At 40.0% G+C, this 25184-nt stretch overlaps 1 protein-coding gene and 1 long non-coding RNA gene across 5 annotated transcripts in view; both read left to right on the top strand.

Moving 5' to 3' along the window:
• Window positions 1-1394: 1394 nt before the first annotated feature.
• Window positions 1395-7184, top strand: LOC124882515. The gene is made up of 3 exons (XR_007041920.1): window positions 1395-1558; window positions 6820-7030; window positions 7106-7184. It is a non-coding gene; the product is annotated as an uncharacterized LOC124882515 (long non-coding RNA).
• A 7913-nt stretch (window positions 7185-15097) lies between these two features.
• Window positions 15098-25184, top strand: part of tab2 (TGF-beta activated kinase 1 (MAP3K7) binding protein 2) — a 44837-nt gene continuing 34750 nt past the window's right edge. For 2 of the 4 annotated variants that reach the window (XM_047387880.1, XM_047387877.1), the window contains exon 1: window positions 15102-15898. The gene's annotated coding sequence lies outside the window, so the exon portion shown is untranslated. Of the gene's footprint in view, window positions 15899-25184 lie in introns of all 4 variants that reach the window. The other 2 variants (XM_047387878.1, XM_047387879.1) reach the window with 2 other exon arrangements.

Genomic DNA, 25184 nt, shown 5'->3' with positions numbered 1-25184 from the left:
TGCAGGACAGTGATAAATTATGCCTAGCTAACAGCTCTGCACTCCAGCCTCCATCTCCAAGCACACCGCATTTTGTGCATTCATATTCAGTCAGCTTAGTGCACATAAAGTAGTAAGATTTACATTAGTGTTTGCATAAAATATTAAGATGTAAAGTTGTGATTACAATCTATTGAAACATTTAAAATATACTATTTAAAGTTGAGGGCTTAAGTTGTTTTAACTTAGCAACTATTGTCTTAGCCCGACTCAGTCAAGCTATTAGACCTAAAATTAGTCTCAATTTCCCCCAAATTTAAGATCCTAAGAGAGTTGTCTCCTGTAGATAAGATAAACAATGCAGAATATCTCTATCTTTGGAGGTCAGCAAAAGTGTTACCTATAGGGAACAATAACGTTTCAGTGATGGCTGCTTGTTTTTACTGATCACTTCAGTAAAGGTTCAAAAGTTTAGAGCCTTATAGAAGCCATTTAAGCTTCGCCTCAGGCATGAGTCTGTTCTATCTGCTGCACTTCTGGTTGGAAAGCACTCGGCCCATACACAGAGAGTCAGTTTGACCTTAAGGGTAGGAGATTGGAGTCTGGAGCTCCGCCATCGCACCACTCACTCCCAGTCTGCTTTCAGAGGAGGGTCCAACCATGACTAGATGCTTACACTCTGCAGACCTTGACATTTTCAATTGGTAATAAACTCTCCACTCTGCTGAAAACTTACCAGACACTCTGAATGTGAATGTAAGTCACCATTGAGATTGTTTTTTTTCCTCCTCCATTTAATATTTTTATGAATCAATTTTCCTGATTTTACACACATACAGTATCTTTAGTTGAAAATACAACACAAGCATAAGTTGTATAATTTTATATGTATAATAAAAACAATTAAAATATCACCTAAATTCAAATAACGTATTACATTTTTTTATTCAAGTCATCAAAAAAATCAATAATTGATCCGAAGTAGTCTATTGTTTCCCTTGCATACTGAGGAATAAATTATATTTATATTTTAATATATCCCTTAGTAATTGTACAAATAAACTCATGTAACTAATACAACTACTTAAAAGCAATTTCTAAAGGGTACTAGTAATGAACTATCAAAGTATTATTTGTTAAATAAATGTTTTGTTGCAATCTTGAGGTGTTGGGTTTTCATTGTCTTCTGTGTATGTATTTTTCTTATTTTGTTGTTGTTTATTATGTTCTTAGGGTCTTGCTTACATCATTTCCATATGCTTCTTATTGTTAGGTGTTTTTGTTATTAGGTCATTCTCTTTTGTTTAGTATTCTTTACATATCTAGACGTTTTTTTGCTGTTAGATTTTATTAGATGCATCCCTGGGTTTCTATCTGTTTCTGCTCCATTCATGTTAATTAGCCTCCCTCCTTCAGCTGCTCTGCCTTTTGTCTCTCTGCCTCAGCTGCAACTCATTTCCTCTGATTAGTTCATCTAGTCTTGCTGGTTTCTTCTGTTGACTGCATGTTCTCTGACGCTCTGCTACCCTGCCTGTTTCTGCCAATCTGGTTAATGTTCTGTCTCCTCCATGCCTACACTGTAAGTTGTTTTTATTTAAAGATAAGAGATATTTCACTTTATTGCTCTGCCTGCATTTGAGCCCTTTAAAAACCAAACATGAAAGGTTGAACTTTTTTCATTTTTTCCCTCTCGCTTTCCCACTCTCTCAAAATTGAAAAAAACAGACAGTGAATAAAAAGCAAAAAATTAGGTTTGACTGTGACTGAATTCGGGTCGGTTCCCCTCACATACTTGCCAGTTTTCATCACATCTCACATTAATAGACTTTTATGCTAACTCTTCCTGTGGACTGACCAAAACTAATGCAGACTGACACAGACTATCCATGAGAATCAGGAGTAACATAGGCACTACATGGGTGGTGTGACTCCAGCTTTAGTCTTAAAAAGGATCTACTATTTTTTTCCAAACCTTATTGTTTAAGTTTTCAGGAAGAGACCATTCCAAAACAAATCTGGGTAAGATAGCATTCCAGCTGAAAGCAACTGTCTAATTCAAGGTCTTCTGACATGTAAACCCATTCAGAAGAAAGACACAAATGCATTTATTTTGAAAGCTTACAATGTTCTAAACCAGCAGAAACAAACATTACTTTAAAGAGCTCTTTTTCCATGTATGGACTTTGCATGGTTTAACAATCTCAGGAAAACAACATGTGGGTTAATACTGTATATATTTTTTACTACATCTAATACCATGATGAAAGTATCAGTCAGAAGAGTTAAAGGTGCAAAAAGTCTTCATAATACACCACATAACTTTAATCAGAATCAGAATCGGCTTTATTGCTCTCTGGGTTTCTTTTTTTTGCATTATAAGATATATTCTGCATATATCTTTATGTCCTTAAATACATATATACAATATACACATATACAAGGTGGAATTGTGACTTAAGACTTAAGAGGGAGGAATCAGACATTCTGGCTCAACATGTATCCTAAAGGAGGTCTTTGTATATTTTAGCCCAACCTCTACTGCTGAAGGTTCATTGCCTAGATAATCAACCAAGATCCCAAATAATGCTTTGTAACATGCAGCTTTCAACAAGCCATCCCGCATTGTTCAGTGAAGGAAATGTTCAACAATACAGACGATGCTGCATTGAAATTGTTACCAAACAATTAGCACTCTGTTCCACAAACTTTTTATTTTATTGCCAGACAAGCCTTAGTAACAATGGTTGCATAGTCTGCTGATTTAAAAGCCGTACTGCAAAAAAGTGATCTGCCTATTATGTAAAAACTAAGAACTTCAGACGCAGAGTTTGACTTCTAGGAATATATTTGACTGCTTTGGTACATCAAACACTATGCAAATAAAATGTGAGATATTTCCTCTTCTTATCGTTGCTTCCTTTTACTGGGGAACAGGGGACTATAAAACCTGAAATCCAAATACAAAGATCCAGTGGGTTAAATGCTGAGATTTAAAAGAGAAGGATGACACATACATGTAAAGTGCAATGGTACAGTAATGTTGTGGACAGGGTATTGTGGAAAATTTACATTAATATGGTAAAGTCTAGCTGCAAGTTAAGTCATCACTCACAATAGAAGGTATGGTGGTGGATTTCCACTGGCCAACCCTTCCAAACCAGCTTTGTGTGGCCAGTTTTTTTTACAACTGTTCTGTCACTAGCTGTAACATTTAACACGCTAACTGAGGACTGTAGAGTCTGACATGGAGCTCTTGGGGGATTTGCCATTCCTCTGACCAATGCCCAGTTTGACCTTGTGGGGATTTTATAGTGCTGTCCATCTCTGGTTAAAGGCTTTTCCAAGTAAACTCTTTAATGCGCAACTTCAAATGCCTCAGCGTTAGTTTCCTGTTTAAGTGTCTGGTTTTGGTGTGGGTTACCTGGTTTTAGTTGCATTTCCCCCTAGCTCTCACCTAATCTTGATAGTTTATCCCTGCAGGTCTACTCCTAGAAATGTTCTAAGTATTCCCACCTGTTTCTAGTCAGACCCATTATATGTCTGTGTCCCCTGTTTTATTTAATCAAATTGTCACAATTGCAGTTTACCTTATTGATTTTCCTCAATGATCGGGAGGAATGGCCTCCCCAATCTGAATCCGAGTGGTGTTTTGTTTTTGGACTTCTGTACTAGTCACGGATTGTCCATAATGAACACTATGTTCAAGCATAAGGGCGTCCACCAGTGCACTTGGCACCAGGACACCCTAGGCAGTGGTTGTGGTGAAGAGAGAGCTGAGCCAAAAAGTGAAGCTCTCGATTTACCGATCGGTCTACGTTCCTACCCTCACCTATGGCCATGAACTCTGGGTCATGACCGAAAGAACGAGATCCTGCTTATAAGCGGCTGAAATGAGCTTCCTCTGTAGGGTGGCCAGGTACTCCCTTAGAAATAGGGTGAGAAGCTCGGCCATCCAGGAGGCTGCTGCTCCTCCACATCGAGAGGAGCCATTTGAGGTGGCTCAGGCATCTACAGGTCCTTCTCAAAATATTAGCATATTGTGATAAAGTTCATTATTTTCCATAATGTTATGATGAAAATTTAACATTCATATATTTTAGATTTATTGCACACTAACTGAAATATTTCAGGTCTTTTATTGTCTTAATACGGATGATTTTGGCATACAGCTCATGAAAACCCCAAATTCTTATCTCACAAAATTAGCATATCATTAAAAGGGTCTCTAAACGAGCTATGAACCTAATCATCTGAATCAACGAGTTAACTATAAACACCTGCAAAAGATTCCTGAGGCCTTTAAAACTCCCAGCCTGATTCATCACTCAAAACCCCAATCATGGGTAAGACTGCCGACCTGACTGCTGTCCAGAAGGCCACTATTGACACCCTCAAGCAAGAGGGTAAGACACAGAAAGACATTTCTGAACGAATAGGCTGTTCCCAGAGTGCTGTATCAAGGCACCTCAGTGGGAAGTCTGTGGGAAGGAAAAAGTGTAGCAGAAAACGCTGCACAACGAGAAGAGGTGACCGGACCCTGAGGAAGATTGTGGAGAAGGGCCGATTCCAGACCTTGGGGGACCTGCGGAAGCCGTGGACTGAGTCTGGAGTAGAAACATCCAGAGCCACCGTGCACAGGCGTGTGCAGGAAATGGGCTACAGGTGCTGCATTCCCCAGGTCAAGCCACTTTTGAACCAGAAACAGCGGCAGAAGCGCCTGACCTGGGCTACAGAGAAGCAGCACTGGACTGTTGCTCAGTGGTCCAAAGTACTTTTTTCGGATGAAAGCAAATTCTGCATGTCATTCGGAAATCAAGGTGCCAGAGTCTGGAGGAAGACTGGGGAGAAGGAAATGCCAAAATGCCAGAAGTCCAGTGTCAAGTACCCACAGTCAGTGATGGTCTGGGGTGCCGTGTCAGCTGCTGGTGTTGGTCCACTGTGTTTTATCAAGGGCAGGGTCAATGCAGCTAGCTATCAGGAGATTTTGGAGCACTTCATGCTTCCATCTGCTGAAAAGCTTTATGGAGATGAAGATTTCATTTTTCAGCACGACCTGGCACCTGCTCACAGTGCCAAAACCACTGGTAAATGGTTTACTGACCATGGTATCACTGTGCTCAATTGGCCTGCCAACTCTCCTGACCTGAACCCCATAGAGAATCTGTGGGATATTGTGAAGAGAACGTTGAGAGACTCAAGACCCAACACTCTGGATGAGCTAAAGGCCGCTATCGAAGCACCTGGGCCTCCATAAGACCTCAGCAGTGCCACAGGCTGATTGCCTCCATGCCACGCCGCATTGAAGCAGCCATTTCTGCAAAAGGATTCCCGACCAAGTATTGAGTGCATAACTGTACATGATTATTTGAAGGTTGACGTTTTTTGTATTAAAAACACTTTTCTTTTATTGGTCGGATGAAATATGCTAATTTTGTGAGATAGGAATTTTGGGTTTTCATGAGCTGTATGCCAAAATCATCCGTATTAAGACAATAAAAGACCTGAAATATTTCAGTTAGTGTGCAATGAATCTAAAATATATGAATGTTAAATTTTCATCATTACATTATGGAAAATAATTAACTTTATCACAATATGCTAATATTTTGAGAAGGACCTGTATATTAGATGCCTCCTGGACTCCTTCCTCGGGAGGTGTTCCAGGCACGTCCCACTGGGAGGAGGCCCAGGGGACGGCCCAGGACATGCTGGAGGGACTATGTCTCTCGGCTGGCCTGGGAACGCCTTGGGCTCCCCCTGGAGGAGCTGGAGGAGGTGTCTGGGGAGAGGGACGTCTGTGTCTGGGGAGAGGGACGTCTGGGAGTCTCTGTTGAGTCTGCTGCCCCCACAACCCGGGCCCCGATAAAGCGGAAGACAACGAGTACGATTTTCCTCCTGTTTCATGAATATTGATCTTCACTTAAGAGATTTGTTACAACTCATGTAGTTGAAGAATTCATGCCCTCAAATTTCACTTCGTATTTTATTCTTTTGTGTGATAGAACAACACAAATTGGTGCATCATTGTGAAGTGGAAGGAGATTTTTACAGGGTTTTTAAAACTTGAAATATCTGAATGAATAAAAATCTGAAAAGTGCTGCATTCATTTGTATTTAGTCCCTCTTGGTGAATACTTTATAGAACCACTTTTTGCAGCAATTAGAGCTTAAAGTCTTATGGGGACTCTCTACCAGCTCTGCGCAAGGGACTTCTACCATTCTTTGTTTATTAACTGATCAAGTTCAGTTACCGTGAATGGAAAGCATCTGGGAACATGGACGTTCAATCTTGGTACAGGTTCTCGATTTGACTTAGTTCTGGACTTTGACTGGGCCATTCTAACACATGGATATGTTTTGATACAAACCATTCCATTGTAGTCCTAGCTGTATATCTAGAGTCATTGTCCAGCTGGAAGGTGGAGCTCTGTTCAGACTGAAGTCTTGTGCAGCTTCTAACAGATTTTCTTGCAGCATTGCAGTGTATTTAGCTTTATTCACCTTAACATTAACTCTGACCACTTTCCATGTGTGAAGAAAAGTATTACCACAGCATGATGCTGGCACCAACATGTTTCACTACACGTATGATATTCTCAGGTTGATGTGCAGTGTTAGTTTTTGACTGCACACAGCATTTTGTGTGTGGGCCAAAAGAGTTAAACTTTTAATTTCATCTGACTGGAGCACTTTCTTCCACATGTTAGCTTTGTCACCTACATACTTGTGGAAAGCGACAAACAGGACAGGTTCTTTTGACTGTAATGTCACAAAGCTGAGCACAGGTTTGTGTTGTGTGTGTGTGTGGTTTCTCTCTCACCAACCAAGAGTCTTCTTCAGCTTCCTGGAACCTGTGAACCCAAAGAAGGCACTAACCTTTCCTCTGGATCACCTGCCTGCAAGACTCCTGCCTGTCCACCCTCCAACTTCACATACACCACTTGTAAGGAAACACAAAGGAACAATCACCACCTCACCACAACCTCACCTGTCAAACTCAGTCTCTGTGGCGTTACTCACCTTTCCCTGGAAACTCCAATTCTTCGTAACAGTAAGACTTGTCCTCGAACATTTCTAGTCGCACATTACCTCCAGCCACCTGTACTCACTTACCTCTCTTCCTCAGTGCACATACGAGGAGAACTTGGATTCTCTGACGAACCTGTTGCATTTTCTTGTTTGTCAATAAACCTGTTTAACTTGAACTCTGCCTTTCTTCTTGCTACTCCTCCATGAAAGCCAGATTTGTGGAGTGCGCAACTACTAATTTTGTCCTATCAGCATATTCTCCCACCTGAGCTGTGCATTTCTGGACCTCCTCCAGAGATACTAAGGGTTTTTTTGTTGCTTCATAATTGGGTGATTTCTGAAGGCCATTGTTTGCAATGGATTTCATTTAGAGGTATCAGATGTACTTGCACTTGTAATTACAGCAAAATATGGGTGTACAAAGTGGTGATTCAGGGGGTCCAATACAAATGCACACTTTTTATATTTTTATTTTTACCACATGTTGAAAACCATTTCAGTGCCACGTCATAATTATACACTACTTTGTGTTGGTCACAAAGAATCCCAGGGGGCAGGAATACTTTTCCTCGGCACTACAGTTTGAAAATATTGTTACAATTCCCGAAAAGATGGCATTAACAGTTTTTTCTTTAAGCTCAATGCTAATGTCTTTTCATCTTGGCAACATCTGCTTCTTTAATTATGGTCACGTTAATTAATCAGTCAGTAACATATGAATATTTTAGTAGCATCATCTAATTTCTACTTACTAACTAAAGCAATGCAAGGTGTAATTAGATTGGACTTTTTCCAATCGGTGAGGATCTTTTGTCATTATCTTTGTGTAAAACTGAAATAAAAATTAACTTTCTTTTGTCCATGAGTATATGTAAAATTCCTGTGAATGTTTTAAGCTGCAGTTTGATTTGTCATTTCTGCATGTCTAAGAAAAGAACAACTTTCTTCTGCCCGCATTTCCTCTGTCCTCAGTATCTCTGCATGGAGCTTGTTTGTACAGCAGCGCCGGCATGACCCTCTGCTAGTGGCTAGCAGACAAGCAAAGAAGTTAGCTTAGGATAGGAGCAATGACCAGAGGACCACTGCAGAGCTGAATCTAAACTGTTGAGCCACGACAAGCTGTTCTCAGACCGTGAGAAACGGGCTTCTTTCCATGCCAAGAATGTGGGTGGCCAGTCTTCATTCTCCTGAAAGCATATCAGAGGAGCGTGCTTGGTTGTTTTTTTTTTTTACAGGCTGTTTTTGTCGAATGCACATGTTCCCCTTTGGTCAAGTTGGCACATCATGCTTTGTACAATGAATTGCAAAGGTATTTACCCTCCTTGGCTTTTTACCTATTGTGTTACATTCCAACCTGTAATTTAAATATTTTTTATTCTATTTTATGCGATGGAACTGCACAAAGAAGTCTAAGTTGATAAAATGAAAAGAGAAAAATATATAATAAAAAGAAAAAGCATAAAATTGGTATAAGTGTCCACCCCTTTGCTATGAAGCCCCTATACATTTCTTTTCCAGCCAATCACCTTCAAAAGTCACAGAATTAAGTTTACCTGTTTGTGATCTCAGTGTCACATGATCTGTCAGTATTAACACACCTTTTGTGAAAGGCTCCAGAGGTTGCCACACCACTAAGTATGAGGCATCACACCATGACCAATGAGCTCTAAAAACAAGTCGGGGACAAAGTTGTTAAAAATAAGTCAGGGTGGCATTATAAAAAAATATATCAAAATCTTTGATGTTCACCGGGGCACCATCAGACCCATAATCTTCAAATGGAAAGCACATGGTACCACAACAAACCTGCTAAGAGAGGGCCGCCCGCTAAAACCACAGACTGATCAAGGAGGGCGTGTATCAAAGAGACAGCACAGAGACCACAGGTAACTCTGAAGGAGTTGCAGAGTTCCACAGCTGAGATTGGAGTATCTGTCCATGGGACCACAATAAAGCGTACACTCCATAGAGTAGGTCTTTATGGAAAAGGGACCAGAAAAAAGATATTACTTGGTGTTAAAAATAATAAGGCACGTTTTGAGTTTGCCTGAAGGCATGCGGGTGACTCCACAAATGAATGGAGAAAGGTGCTGTGGCCAGATGTGACTAAAATTGAACTTTTCGGCCACCAAGGAAAATGCCCTGTCTGGCGCAAACCCAACACAGCCCATCACACGAAGAACACCTTTCCCACAGTAAAACGTGGTGGTGGTAGCATCATGCTGTGGGAAAAATTATCCAAAAATCCATAAATCCATGAATATTCATGAGTTAAAACTATCAGTGTGCCTGTGATTTGAGACTGGGATGGAGGTTCACCTTCCAGCATGACACAAAGAACACTGCTAAAGCAACACTTGAGTGGTTTAATGGCGTCGTCAAAGTCCAGGCCTCAATCCAATTGAAAATCTGTGGTTAGACTTGAAGATCGCTGTTCAGAAGTGAAAACCATCCAACATGAAGGAGCTGGAGCAGTTTTATCTTGAGGAATGGGCAAAAATCCTAGAGGCAAGACGTGGCAAGTTTATAGAGACTTATCCGATGTGACTTGTAGCTGAAATTGCTGCAAAAGTACTGACTGTAGGGGAGGGTGAACAGTTCTGCACACAGAGGTTTTCTGTTATTTTGTCCTATTTGTTGTTTGCTTCACAGTAAAAAAAAAAAAAAAAAGAAACGTCTTCAAAGTTGTAGGCGTGTTCTGTAGGCGTGTTCTGTAAATCAAAGGGGGCAAACTCTCAAAGAATCAATTTTAATTTCAGGTTGTGAGGCAAGAAAACATAAAAAATGCCAAGGCGGGTGAAAACTTTTGCATGGCACTGTATGTTTACAGTGCCTTGCAAAAAGTTCACAAGTCTGGCTTTTAAAGAACATTTGTGTGAATTGAGCCATTGCTAAAGGAAAGCCAAAGGAATTCCTAGTTGATGTTTGCCACAAGCCATGTAGGAGTATGGCTGGACATAGTTGATTAAAAAATGGATGGAGCTAAAAACAGGTCATTCCTGGAAGAAAACCTGTTAGAGACAGCAAAAGACTTTCACGTTCCAGCAAGACAACGACCCTAAACATGCAGCCAAAGCTACAATGGAATGGTTTCAATCAAAGCAGATTCATGTGTTAAAAAATAGCCAATAGCTAAATCCAGAACTAAATCCAATTGGGAATCTGTGGCAATAATTGAAAATTCAAGTTCACAGATGCTGTCTATCCAGTCTGACTGAGCTTGTGCTATTCCGCAAACAAGAATGGACAATACATTTGATCTCCAGATGTGCAAAACTGGTACTAGGTGACTATAAAAGAATGTCATGATTGTCAGATTGTTTTTTGTTTGCTATATTGAAAACCATGTGTCACTTTATTTTCACTACAATTATGCATGTTGTAAAACATAAAATTCCAGTGCAGATACATTGAAGTTGGCGATTGTTGTGTGACAAAATGTAGAGAGGTTCATGGCATGTTAATACTTTTGCCATGCTCTGTATTCTCTATCTTGGCATGGCATGTTTTCACACAAATGAAGTTGGTGAGGACAGCAAGGCATTGAGGCCCCCTTTTTGGGCTTCTTGTTAAAGGTGACTGACACTGGATTAGACAGAAGCTGCGGCCAGATTCACAAAGTTAAGTAGTTGGAAATTCTTAAGAATTTTGATTCTGTTTAGTTTTCCTGCTGATTCACTGAGCTGACACTAAACCCTGCATGCTACGGGTTTGTCACAAAGTGTGGTAGGCCTTGTGCAAAGTAATTAGAGCAGTGTTCAGAGAGCATAAGAGGCTGCACTGTCCCCACAGTTTACTGCTCACAGAGAAGGGGAATTCTGCTCCCTAGGCTTTAAACTCAAGAGTCAAGGGTCACGGTCTCTGCGAGATAGCAGGGGGCACGATCCTAGTGAGTGTTTCTGTGTGTTAGTCACCGCATTACGCCAACACACGAGACGCCACGTTTCCACCCAGTTCACTGAAGAACAAATGTGCAGTCGATTTTTCACAAAGGTTCCCACAAGCCTCTGTTTTCTCACTCAGCCCCATGTGTGGGTTCATGCAACCAGAAGCAGCAAGCAAGAGATGTGGTTCACATCAATTATCTTGTAAAAGACAAGTTAAATGGGCCACCTGTTTATGATGTCGCTGCAGAATGAACCAAAAAAAAGTATCTTTTTGAAAATAACTGGCCACAGCATTGCAAAAGGAAACTGGAGGACACAATGGCTTCATGGTGGGCAGAGAAGGCCTTTGAAGTTGTGTTTTGTTTGGGTCGCCGGAAACTAATGAGATTTTGCAAAGTAATGAGGTGATACTGGAGCAATTTAATATCTAACACAATAGTTTTTGTACATTTTAGAAGTGGTCAGCTCAAGACCCCAGATTTAAAAACGACATGTGGCATCTTTGTCTGCTGTGCTGCTAATTTAAGAAAATGTAATTTGTGGTCAGGAATATTTTTGGACATCTCCACAGTTATTCCCAGTTAAAATGGCTAGAATTACACACAGGTGTATCATATCAGATGCGCATGTTTAATACATTGCTAATCTGCATTTTGAAGGTTTTCCCTGTTTCAACTTCAAAGATTTAGTTTGGTGTTCTGATTACTGTTGAAATGAGAGAGAACAAGATGGTGAGACTCAAAGAACTTTCTGTGGCCTTCAGAAAGAAGACTATAGCAGTTTATGAGTCTGGTAAGGGATTTAAAGAAGATTTAAATCCTCCATTCAACTGTACAAAAACACAAGTGGGGGACATTCAATACAACTGCCTACATGCAACTACGTAACAAGTAGGTTAACTCTAAAAGCAGACTGCAAGATGCTAAAATAATTCCCCAAAAACCCTAACAGGAACACCAACTTAATCTTCTAGGTTACGTTATACCAGTCCACATGTCAATGTTACTTTCAATCAGGTTTTACAAAAAAGAGAAAATCAGAGGGTTTCTTGAGACAAAAAAACTCTGGCTCAACCTTCAATGGCATCGCTGTAGCAGTTGTTGAATAAATTTTTCTGGACTGAAAAGAAGATGAAAGACTAAAACCAGCAGAAACCAAATGAAAAAATTCCTTCAGATGTAAAGGTAAAAATCACTTCACAGTGGAGCACTTTCTTATACTACCTGGCAGCCCTTCAGATGCTTGAGTGGTTCAGCAAAGTGTGTTTACAATCCCCCGATGAGGGAGCTCATCATGTTTGGTCTTCTTCTCCCTACGATGATGATCTGGAAAGAGCTTTTCAGGTTCAAGTCTGTTTGGATGTTTATGTTGCTGGAGTGGTTCAGTCCAGGCCGTTGAATATAATTATTATTTTTTATGATCAGTGGTAGTTTGTAAAATCATGACATTGACTTCTTCATTTTTGTTTTAATTCATAACTCATTGGAGTCTTTTTGGAGCTTGAGTGTGTTTCCTAACATTGCTAAACCTCTTGGCAATAAAAATCTGATTGCCATGAGACAATCCATGAATCAAATTAAACACTCTACAATAGTTCACTGATGAATTATTCCTCCTGATGTTGAGTTAAGATATATTCTGAATTCATACACTGTTTTGATACATAACTCTGTTAAGTTCTTAAGACTACAACATGTACTGTATGTATGTTGCAAAACTGCAATCATTTGACTCCAACCCAGTGGTGTCCAGACTACGAGGGTCAAAATCACCAAGTTGAAAGCAATTGCAATTCACAAAGATTTGACTTTTTCTTTTTTTAATACTTATGCAAAAATAATTTTATTGTGAATTAATTTTAAACTTTAGGGGAAATAAAAAAGTACATCTGTAAATCCCTGTAGATTAAAAACATAAATAGGGTCTCATAAATTTGGATTATTTAAGGAAAGGCATAGTTTTCAAATTTGGATGGGGGTGGGGTGGGGTGGGGGGTTAAATATTTTATTTATTAGTCTTGAGAACAATTTTATCGTCGGTTCAGCAACAACAACAGAACATGGGTCCCTCCTTCTTTTAAAGGACTTGCTGAATTCAGTCATTTTTAATAATTGGGTGCAACCAAGTCTGCTTTTGAGTAACCGTCGCTGGATGGTTGCGGGGATATTTACTAAAGCAAACAGCATGGTTAATAGAAGACCATTACTTTGTGTTGTATCTAATTTGTTCCATTTTAAAAAGATTCTTAAATGGTCAGTGACAGTTATGGCATAAAAAATAATAAACTGTCCGTCTCTCTGTGCTTTGCAAGAATTAGGTCACTACAAAATCATTCAGAGAGCTGCATAAGCCCCAGTGGAAGGAAAATTGTTCTTTAAAAGTTTTAAGAGATCCAGAAAATATGACATACATTTGTTTAAGCCTTCTTTACTCTGATACACCTAAAAATCAAATGTAACCAATTGCACAATATGCCTGTGTGAGCTTTAATCTCATTATAAATGTAAATGTTTTTGAAGGCTTCAAAGGTTTGTTAGAGAACATGATAAACAATATATAGAAGACTAGGGAACACAGCAGACAGGTCACCAATGAAATTATGGAGCAGTTTAAGGCAGGGTCAAGTCATTAAACAAGCTTTTAATGTCTTACGACGCAGTTCTCAGTAAATCACCTCAAAATGGCCGCAACTGAAAATTTACTCAAATCTGGCCCTCCACTTAACCGGAAACGTCTAGAAAGCATTTAACAGAGTAGCAGCCAAGAGGGGTTGTAATACAGTGGCTTGTAAAAGTATTCATACCCCCTGAACTTTTCCACGTGTTGTCACATCACAACCACAAACATAAATATATTTTATTGGGAATTTATCTGAAAAACCAACACAAAGTGGTATACAATTGTAAGTGGAACAAAAATTATACAAGATTTCAAACATTTTTTACAAATAAAATTTTTTTAAGTGTGGTGTGCAAAAGTATTCAGCCCCCTGAGTCAATACTTTGTGAAACCACCTTTTTCAGCAGTTACAGGTGCAAGTCTTTTAGGGTATGTCTCTACCAGCTTTGTACGTCTAGTGACTGAAATTTTTGCCCATTCTTCTTTGCTAAGCAGCTCAAACTCAGTCAGATTAGATGGAGAGTGTTTGTGAACTGCAGTTTTCAGATCTTGTCACAGATTCTCTATTGGGTTTAGGTCTGGACTTTGACTAGGCCATTCTAACACATGAATATGTTTTGTTTTAAACCATTCCATTGTAGTCCTGGGTTCATGTTTAGGGTCGTTGTCCTGCTGGAAGGTGAACTTCCACCCCAGTCTCAAGTCTTTTGCAGACTCCAACAGGTTTTCTTCCAATATTGCCCTGTATTTGTCTCCATCCATCTTTCCATCAACTCTGACCACCTTCCTTGTCCTTGCTGAAGAGAACATGATGCTGCCACCACCATATTTGACAGTGGGGATGGTGTGTTCAGAGTTATGTACAGTGTTAGTTCTCAGCCACACATAATGTTTTGCATGTTGGCCAGAAAGTTCAATTTTGGTCTCGTCTGACCAAAGCACCTTCTTCCACATGTCTGCTGTGTCTCCAACATGATTTCTGGCAAAGTGCAAACGGGACATCTTATGGTTTTCTTTTAACAAGGACTTTCTTCTTGCCACTCCATGAAGACCACATTTGTGCAGTGCACGACTAATAGTTGTCCTGTGGACATATTCCCCCACCTGAGCTGTGGATCTCTGCAGTTCATCCAGACTCACCATGGGTCTCTTGGCTGCATCTCTGATCAGTGCTCTCCTTGTGTGGCCTGTAAGTTTAGGTGGACGGCCTTGTCTTGGTAGGTTTACAGTTGGGCCATATTCTTTCCATTTCCGGATGATGGATTGAACAGTTCTCTGTGAGATGTTCAAAGCTTGGGAAATCTTTTTATAGCCAAAGTCTCCTTTAAACTTCTCCACAACTTCATCCCTGACCTGTCTGCTGTGTTCCTTGGACTTCATGATGCTGTTTGCTCCCCAATATTCTCTTAACCAACCTCTGAGGCCGTCACACAGCAGCTGTATTTGTACTGAGATTAGATTACACACAGATGGACTCTATGTAGTCATTAGCAATCTTTTGGGCAACTTCTGAAGGCAATTTGTTGCACTAAGAGTAAAGGGGGGTGAATACATTTGCACACCGCACTTTTGTTTTTTTATTTGTAAAAAATGTTTTAAATCATTCACTCTAGTAACTCTAATATATGTTTACCGAGTTATAATAATTTTTGTAGAGAACTCAGCACAACAATCTGAGATCCATTTTCAAATAAGCTGCTGTAAATTGTTGCTTGTTTGCCTGTTTCTGCTCTATGAATGTACTCATTTGCGTTAAAACATTCCAGCTCCAGGTTTTGGAACAGGTACCAATTAGGATAAAATTCAAATAAGATCGCTAAATGCTGGTGATAGAGCTAACTTCATTAGAAAAATAGTTTTCATCCTTCCAGCCCTAAACCAAACACTTCCTCTAGTTTTTCTTTTATTTGCAAATTCTGGACCTGCAAGCCGCCGGGCCTATTTAGCGACCGTGAACGGTCTCCTCCTTCAGCAACACAACTTTGGAAACTAGGGAAAAAAGGAAAACAATTTCTTCATCTCGCGATAACAGCTCGCTGAAGCAGCCGCCATATTCTGTGACAGTATTTTGATTCGTATCTGCTGGAAGTGAGGAAAAAGAGAAAAGTGAAGGGCTGCAGAGGGGAGGGGGGGCGAAGACGAGGAGCTGTCAAAAAGTTCTCCCGCAGTCTCTGTCACACAGCGGAGGGCTGTGGCTCGGCTTTGACTGCGCTCCTTGCTGTTTCGAGGACACAGGCCCGGGGCCTCGGTGTTGTTAGTTCTTCTCCCAGTCAGCGCCTGGACCCCATACGGCTTCTCCTCTCCCAGCTCCACGGCCCTTCGGAGGTCCGGCTGCGGTGTCGGGTGTTGAAGACGGCCCGGGGAGCGGCGGCAGAGACTGGAAGGTAAGTTCCATTTAAGTTCCAATACTTTTCCATTTAGCGACAGCCGAGACTAAAAGACTTGGGCGCGTTTTTCTGGAGTAGAAAAACAAATTGAGCGTCTTCCACGGTAAGCGGTGTTACGTACGAGCCACACAGCCAGAGAAGAAAAGTTTGATCTGTGGAAAAACTTTTTGTCTCCAGCAGACAGCTAGCAAAGTCGGCTAACTTTAAGGGTTTATAGACTGCTGCCTTCTTGGCCGAGTAAACAAGTAATCAAAAACGTTTAAACATTTTCTCAAAGTTTAACTAAAGTGTTAATGGGTCAATGTGGTAATTATTAGCGCCTCCTCAGAGTGTTACACAGATGCATGTTTTGTAGCTCGTTAGCCCAGGCTACTTTTTCCACTGAGGTCTCTGTTGAAACCTCGCAAAAATTAGTCAAGATGGAAAGGTTCAATCATAAAACTGAAAACTACCTAAGCTCTCTGGCCTGGGTTGTTTTCTTATAATCAAGGAGTTCTTCTGTCTAAGCACCGAAGTAATTTTGTCAAACAGTGAGAGATGGTATTATGTACAATGTGTCTCCATACAGATTGTTTTCTGTTTTATGCTGATAGACAGTTCAGGTCGGGTATTTACATCTACTCCTCATGGCCATATATGTTTTTTTGGCGTATTTTTTTTTTTTTTTAAACCTATCTTTTCTATAATGGAATGATAATGCAACATATAATAATGATTTATTGCTTAAGGTTACTTTTTACTATCCATTAACAAGAATTTGAGAAATATTTGAGTGTGTTCTTGTGTACTCCTACTTTACATTGTTTGGTTTTCTAGCACAGACTTTGGGTAAAACATTACAGTAGTTTATTGTTAGCCTGTTCTATCTCCTATAATAAGTCTATAACTAGTACCGCTGGCAGGGATACTATCCCCACAGCATCATCCCACCACCACCATGCTTTATAGTACACACAGTTTAATCTTTCTTGGGAAACATCCTCTTGGTTCATGATCATGTAAAACCTTTTGTTTTTACTGTGGACTGTCACTCTAGTGTGTCCAGTCCATGACAGACTCGTGCTTTGGTGCTTCCTGGGTTGTTCTGGAACATTCTAACTAACTTTTTTCTGACCGTGACAATTTGTCATCTTCCAGACTTGTCAGGGTTGTGAATTTGCACTTGGTTGCAGTTGTTTAAATTGGTCTTGGAATATGAAGTTGTTCTCCCCAACTGGTGGTAAATCTACAGTTCTTCTGGGTCCTCACTGAGTTCCCTAGCTTCTCGTTGTTCCTATTGTACAATCCAATCAAACAGATTTTTTTCAAAGAGAAGTTTATAGGTCTTAGGACTGTCAAGGTAAAAGGTGGATTAGAACCTTCATTAGAGCTGCAGGAGATTAGAAAATCTTGCGATGGTGATGATGTTGGTAATTATTGTGATGATATCAGTTGCAATATATGCCTATTTTGTTCTTAGTTTTCTTTGTCATCTGTGCATCCATCACTCTGTGACCTTAATATTTGAGGCTGTGTCATTGTGTCCGGTGTGAGGATGTGCTGCGGTGAGACTCTACTAACTAAGCATTACATTAGCATGAAGCATGCAAATTCATAAAAGTTGGAATATACTACTCAACTATTATTGCACTCCAAACAGTCCTTTTTGGTGTGAATATTGCACACACTAATATTGAGATAAAGACGTGTCTGCGATATATTGTGCAGCCTCAACCTTCAGCATCATTTATGAAAAGATTTAGGTGAATGTATGTATATATTTGAGCTTGTATGTCTCATTTTGACGCATTTGGAATGAATTAAAATTCAATTTAAGATATAAATAGTTTTGGGGCGTGGCCATGATACAGGGGTAAAAATGTGTGACCCGTGTTCGGACGCCTTAGTTCTTGGACACAGGCCAACACGGGTGCGAGTCCTGACCCGTTGACCTTTGCTGCGTATTCCCCCCCCCCCCCCCCCCCCCCCCCCCCCCCCATTATCCAACCCTATTTAGTTAGTTCGCTGACTGAAAATGAAAAAATAAAGGCCAATAGTGCTGCAAAAAAAAGATAGAGGATCCAATAGATAAAAAAAAAACAACCTTCAAATAATACTGTATTGTCGTCATGTAAACACCTGACTACTTTATTATATGAAAGTTACTAACAGCAGTTAGAAAAATAATCTTGTTTGTGTTGCAAAGGTAATAAAATATTTTGTCATAGGTGAAACTGTCGGCGTTTATAACGTATGTTTTTCTAGTTGTCTGAATGTGACGGTTATGATTTAGATTTATGTAGGATGAGTTGGTTTTGACCTCCTGAACGCCACTGATAGGACCACTCAGTTGTTGCTCTTTGTGCTTTCAGATTGATGTTTGGCCTGAGATAACCTTACCAGGGAATTATGACTTATTTATCATATTATTTATACCTGTGTAACCACTGAAAGTGTCTGTCTGGCTGGATGGTGTGGTGGTACAGAATGAGCTGTTTTAAGTTAGCCCAAAGACGAGAAAGTTATTATAATGTTTTGGTTGAAAATAACCCCTCAAAAAAAAGGTTTTCTTCTTTATGTAGTTGTTGTTGGATAATTATTGTGGCTGTGAAATAAAATAATTCCACTTTGATCAAATCTATATATTTCTTTCTCGTTGTGCTTTAATTCTTGGCAATGTTTGAATACTAGTTTTAGTGAAACATTCAGCTTGTGCTCTGACTGATTGTCTTAACTCATGTTTTCTTCCTGCAGCTCATCTTCATATTCACATTGATATCACTGAGATGATGCTGAATGTTGTTTATGGATTTTGGTTGGAAATGGTCTGTTTATTTTTTTAAGGTCCAGTTAGGAAACTCAATTATCTTTATGGTTTAATTTTTGTCAATATGATGTCTTCAGACATGATGCATATAAATCACACTCTGAAGGGATGGATAAATTAGGCCTTCTTCTCCGCAGAGGCTGACTAACCCTTTACTTTTAAAACCTTGCCTAGATTCAGAACTCCTTAGGAGCTCCAAGTCATTTTTCTGCCGAACTCCAAATGTCTCCAATCCAAAGCTGCTGTAACAGCTAAACTGTGAGAGTATATGTCCTTCATTAGCAGCTTGTGCCTGTCTTGACTTGCAGGGAACACTGCACTTCCTGACCAAAAAGCTGCCATGGCCAACTGTTTATAGGTGCAGACCCCTAACTGAAACCATGTGTGCCTGTAGCTGGGCAAACATGTTGCCAGGAGACCTCGCTGATTTGCCACTCTGCAGAGACTCCGTAGTAGCTGTTCAGAGCTTTTATGATAAATGCTAAGTCAGACTTTTTGCGCAGAATGAGGGGCTGCTAATTGCTTTAGTTGGATGTCAGGATGTGTCTGCTTAAAAGGCTGAATGAACACTGAAAAGAAATGTGCTGATCAGTAAGACTTTCTTTCCTATGTTTCCTTGATGCTTGTTGATATAGATGTGCTTGTGCACAATAACAAGTCTTAGTTCAGCACTTGTTTAAGTACAAACCACGTCTGTGGCTTGTTGTGCCAATACTCAGGAAAAAAGATTTAATCAGAAGGAAGACTCATTTATCATTTCTGATTTATACAATGTGCTACCCATGAAAAACAAGTTAATTGAAAGTTACACTTGTATGTATGTATTTATTTACCTCTTTTTTTTTTTTTTTTTTAGAAAGGGAAAGATGATCACTGCATCGAGTGTACTTGGAGTGAATCAAAAACGTGTTCCGATCCACAATGTCGGTTTAACCTTGGAAAATGGTTTCTCAGTTGCTATGTCATTTCAGTTTCTCTTTAAGGCTGCAAATACCGGTTTAGTATATTTCCAGCTAAGTCCTGTCACATGACCTCCAGACTGCTCGGTGCTCAGTCTCTTTTTCAGTTAACTTATTACAGTGGGTGTATGTTGTCCCTAGTTAAAGTGTCACTTCTGGTAGTGCTGTAGAGCGAACTCATAGTTAACTAGGTAGAAAGGAAGGATCCATCACATACCCATTACAGCAGATTACGAAAGAGGGCTTGGTGTTTTTAACCCTTCCCCCTCCCAGCTGAGTGGCTGTCAGGAAGAGAGGCTCCTATTGGAGCCCCCTCCCCCTGTTGACTTCTTCACTTTAAAAGGAGGCTTCCATTACATGCTGCTCGTGCGCCTGGTTGGTCCTAGGGTTAAATTGCATTGGCTGGAACAGACACTGTGAAGTTAAACATACTAGGACTCCATGATACATAGATTAAGGTAAATGCGCTGTATTCTCATTACAGTAGATGTAGGTGCGTTCGGAGTAAATAAATCTGAGAACACAGAGTTATGTAACGTCTTCTGGACAACAACTAATCTTTTAGAGTTTGTTTTCAAGAGTTTGCAACATTTCAGCATACACTTACTGGCCACCCAGTTAGGTACAACACCCCATTTTACCTTCACAACTGGCTTCATTCTTTGTGGCAAAGATTCTACAAGGTGTTGGAAACATTCCTCAGAGATTTTGGTCCGACACCCTGGCTGCAGATTTGTCAGCTGCTATCAGCAGGAAGTCTCCAGTTCCACCACATCCCAACGTTGCACAGTTGGATTGAGATGTGTTGCCTGTGGAGACCACTGGAGCCAAGTAAGGTCACTGACATGTTCAAGAAACCAGTTGAAGATGATTTGAGCTATGTGACATGGTACTTTAGCCTGCTGGTTGTAATCATTAGAGGATTGGTTCACTTGGCATCATAAGGGGATTGACATGGTTAGACAGTACTTAGTCTGTTGCATTTAAGGAATGGGCTGCTTGATAATGATTAGCAAAGTGGGTCAGGAAACCCCATTATAACACCACTGTTGCTTTTCTTTAATGTTTAACCAATCAGCCCATTCTCTTCTGGCATCATCAATACATTCTTATCCTCACAACCTTCGCAGATCGGATAGTTTTTCTTTTTCGGAACATTCTCTGTAAACCCAAATGATAGTTGACTGTAAAAATCCCAGTAGATCAGCAGTTCCTGAAATCCTTAGACCAGTCTGTCTGGGACCAGCAATCATGCTACGTTCAAAGCCACTTTAATCACTTTTCTTCCTCATTTTGATGCTCACTTTGAAATTCATCCTCACCATGTTTAAATGTCTAAATGCATTTAGTTGCTACCATGTGATTTGCCTCTTGTGTTAACAAGCAGTTGGACAGGTGTACCTAATAAAGTGGCCAGTGAGTTTTTCCCACACCATGTAGACAGTTTGGAGTCTCTGAACATTTATGGCCCCCATCTTTGTGGAATGATATATTTCTTTGTCTCTGTCAGAGGTAATTCAGTACTTTGACCACCTTTAGCTGACTGGTTCTGTAGTATAGTGAGTCAACTCTAGATGTTGACAGGATGTTTATGATGTCATTTTCAGTGCATGATGCATAAAATATGTGCAAGTTAAAACTTTCACTATGATGTGGCATTTCAAGTATAATTTTGACTCCAACTATCTTGGAAACTAAAGAAGTATAATTGCTTCAGTTCTGTTGCTGGATATTCAATATATTACAATTGCCTTCTGTAGTGTAAATGTATATTTTATTTAGAAGTAAATCATTTGTCCTGAGTGAGAGTCAGCTGACATACTTGGTGTGGTTAACACAGCAGGTTGCTAAAACGGTCAATTAAACAAAGCCATGAAAATTAGAAACGGAAGTGGATTTGATGGACATAGGCCTTGGCCAGTATGAGATTATCATAGTATGATAACTTTCAGTGAAAATATCACTGTTTCACTGTATTTACACAATTATTAAAGTGGAAATTCTATAATATGGTCCAATAATATTGAGCAACTAAAAAGGGGCTGCATGGTGGCGCAGTTGGTAGCACTGTTGCCTTGCAGCAAGAAGGTCCTGGGTTCGATTCCCAACCAGGGGCTTTCTGCATGGAGTTTGCATGTTCTCCCTGTGCATGCGTGGGTTCTCACCGGGTACTCTGGCTTCCTCCCACAGTCCAAAGACATGCCTGTTAGGTTAATTGGTCACTCTAAATTGCCCTTAGGTTTATGAATGAGTGTGTGCATGGTTGTTTGCGTGTTGCCCTGCGATGGACTGGCAACCTGTCCAGAGTGTACCCCGCCTCTTGCCCATAGACTGCTGGAGATAGGCACCAGCTCCCCCGCGACCCACTATGGAATAAGTGGTAGAAAATGACTGACTGACTGACTGACTAAAAAGCAGTTCAATTTACTGCTGAAAAATAATGTAACATATTGTTTATTAAAGTTATAATGATGCTCTCTGTAATACTTTATTTTTTATAGTTATAGACTTACAAAATTGTTAGTTTTTAAGCAAATGTGTCAGCTGCCCAGGACCCTATAACTTTTTGCTATTCTAGTCTTTATAGAGAGACAAGAGTAGAACGAGCTCATATTAGCTGGTTAATTACATAATTATGTATCTTTAGCAATGATCCATTGTGGACGCTGTGCTGGTGCGACCCATTTATAGAGAGGCTTGGCCCTGCTCTGCAGGTGTCACCTGGTTCAAGTCCCAGCCACGGGGACCTGTGCTGTAGGTCTTTCCCCTCTTTCCACCTCATTTCCTGTCTGCCTCCTTTCAAGAAATGACTAAATAAAGGCCACTTATGCTGCAAAATGAAACTTTAAAAAAAGAAATGATCCACTGTGATAATTCCTTATGTTGGGCTTAAAGAAGACCTCTCTCTGTGTATCACCAGCAGTTTTAGGCTATGCATGACTAGTTAGCTTGGGCAACATGAACTAAATTTCCCTTTGTACTATCTGTAATTCAGACGTTTGTTTAGCACACAGAATGAGAAGCCAAGTTTTGTCCACTGGACGAACTGCTAAAATTTTAAGGAACCAGTTCAGATAAGGAAATGAAGATGCATTGAGATTAGGTAATAGTTGATGAGAACATTTAAGTGTTTGATAAATGTGTAAGATTAAGTTGTGGAGTGTTATAAAAGACAACAGTCATATTACTGTTGTACTTGTACGCAGAGCGACCTGATCTGAAAACAAGAGCTTTCCACTCCTGCAGTGTGTTTCCATCTCCATCTGATCTGGAAAATAAAGATAAGTGCCTCTCTTAGTTTCCATTTAGGTTGCCTACCACATTATTGTTTCTCCCTGACTCTGTTTTTGACTGTTTGCCATTTGTGGAATTTTACATATATTGCATAGATTTCAGTCTTGTGTTTTAAGGATCTTAAATGTGTTGATGTCATGAATCACCGTTTCCCAGCTTTGGGCCTCAAAGCACATAGGTTGTCAAAATATTTAGTACATGTATAAAAACAGTTGGTAGCACTGTTGAAGCAAGAAGGTCCAACTCCCGGTCGTGGGTCTTACTGCATGGAGTTTGAGTGTTCTTCGCGTGCATGCGTGGGTTCTCTCCGGGTACTCCGGCTTCCTGCCACAGTCCAAAACATGACTATTAGGTTAATTGATTTCTCTAAAGTTCCCTTAGGTGTGAATGGGTGTGTGCATGGTTGTTTGTCCTGTGTGTCTCTGTGTTGCCCTGTGATGGACTGGTGATCTGTCGAAGGTGTACCTTTCAGGCAGTCTATGGCCTCTTGCTTCTAGACTGCTGGAGATAGGCACCAGCTCCCCTGCGACCCAATATGGAAGAAGCAGGTATAGAAAATGGATGGATATATAAAAAACATTCAAAAAAGTTCTGCCTGACTTATAAATTTAATTTGATTAAACTCTTGTCTATGTGCATCTTCTGGAAGTAAAAGGATTTCCTAGAATTAAGTTGTATCAACAATTTATACAAATGTGTTTTTTGATTACAACAGGATTACCTGCATATATAATTCCTTTCTGCAATGAGAGCAGCAGCGGGCCCCTACGGCATGCTGGAGAAAACATGATGTGCAACAGTAGAAGCAAAGAGTTGGAAAACAGTTTATGCTTGGAGCTGTAAAGCAGACCTGTGTAGGTCCCATTAGTCTGTGTGGCACCAATTTATGCTATGCGTTGGGAGTTATTTCTTTTTAACTGACCTTCTCTCTGAAAAGAATCACAGATATTGCACTAAGCTGGTACTTTTTCACTGAAGTCCTGATGTAAAGCCTTGGATTGTTAGTTAATATGCTGTTTAGGTTATTATGTTATTACATGTTGGTCTCATTAGATCTGTCACCATAAAACAAAATCTTGTTCTTAGCTCTCACAAACATTGAACCTGATTCAAATGCATCAACAGTAGGTCATAATAAGAGAACTTCTGTGCTTTTAAGGGCCCCTCCCTGCAGTAGGCCCTAGGTAAACTAACCTAACAACGCCTTCACCTCCAAATAACTTGTGTCCCATTTACACAAACTGATTTTTTTTGTTGTTTTCCATTTCTGTTAACACCTCTGCACGGCAACGTTTTAAATACAGTCTCCGTTCCCACAGCATCAGTAAAGAGGTGAACATGGTGTAATTCCCCCATCATGCCAATAGTAAGCGGTATGTTCTTTGAAAGTTAACATGTGTTTCCTCCTTACAATAAAGGGTTGAAAATGAGCACTAGATTCAGTAGAGTCAGTACTCCGGCATTGTTATTGTTTATTTTCTGTGGGTTTTAAACTGTTCAGCAGTCGAGATGTTAGGCACATGCATAGACCTGCCACAATAACAAATTTTGCTGGACGTTAAACTGTCCCAGCAATAAATGATATGTTGTCGTTTGGAGACCATTTTCAACTAATATAATGATAACTGCATAATAGTGCAAGTAGCTATACCCTCTCAAGATCAATAAGCTGTAATTTCTAAAGAACATTTAACTCTGGAACTGGAAGACATTTTAAATATCCAAATTAAACAAAGAACCAACAAAAAGTAAATACAATTAATTATGAAGGCTCGGTAAACAAAATTAGTTTTACTTGTCAGACCGATACTGAAAATGACTATAATCGGCGGATACCGATGTTAAGGCCTATATATCGTGCATCCCTTGTTTTAGGTGCAGATGCATGTTAGTTGTATTGACTGCAGGGGTCACGTTAACCAAATGTTTGCCGTTTTTGACCGTTATGTTTTTTTTTAAGCGATGATGGAAAAGCTGAAGGTCATGTCATTTTGACATATTGCAATTCATCCCCTTGACCACTCGAGTCATCATATTAATTAGCTGTTTTCTCACCTGATGCGTGACCTTGTTGGCTTCACTCAGAAAATGTCACGGCAGCAGAGTTTCCGAAGTTTCTCAATTGCAGTTTCTCTGGCTTGATACTCCTCATGGGGCTCTCATGCTATACTCTGAGGTACGTAACGAGACCATGCGCCTGGCAAGTACCTGACGCAGGGGTCCA

Source organism: Girardinichthys multiradiatus, chromosome 15, assembly GCF_021462225.1.
Source record: "Girardinichthys multiradiatus isolate DD_20200921_A chromosome 15, DD_fGirMul_XY1, whole genome shotgun sequence".
In the NCBI taxonomy this organism is placed as follows: domain Eukaryota; kingdom Metazoa; phylum Chordata; class Actinopteri; order Cyprinodontiformes; family Goodeidae; genus Girardinichthys; species Girardinichthys multiradiatus.
Note: the sequence above shows the minus strand (reverse complement) of the source record. Positions and strands in the feature narration are given on the sequence as shown.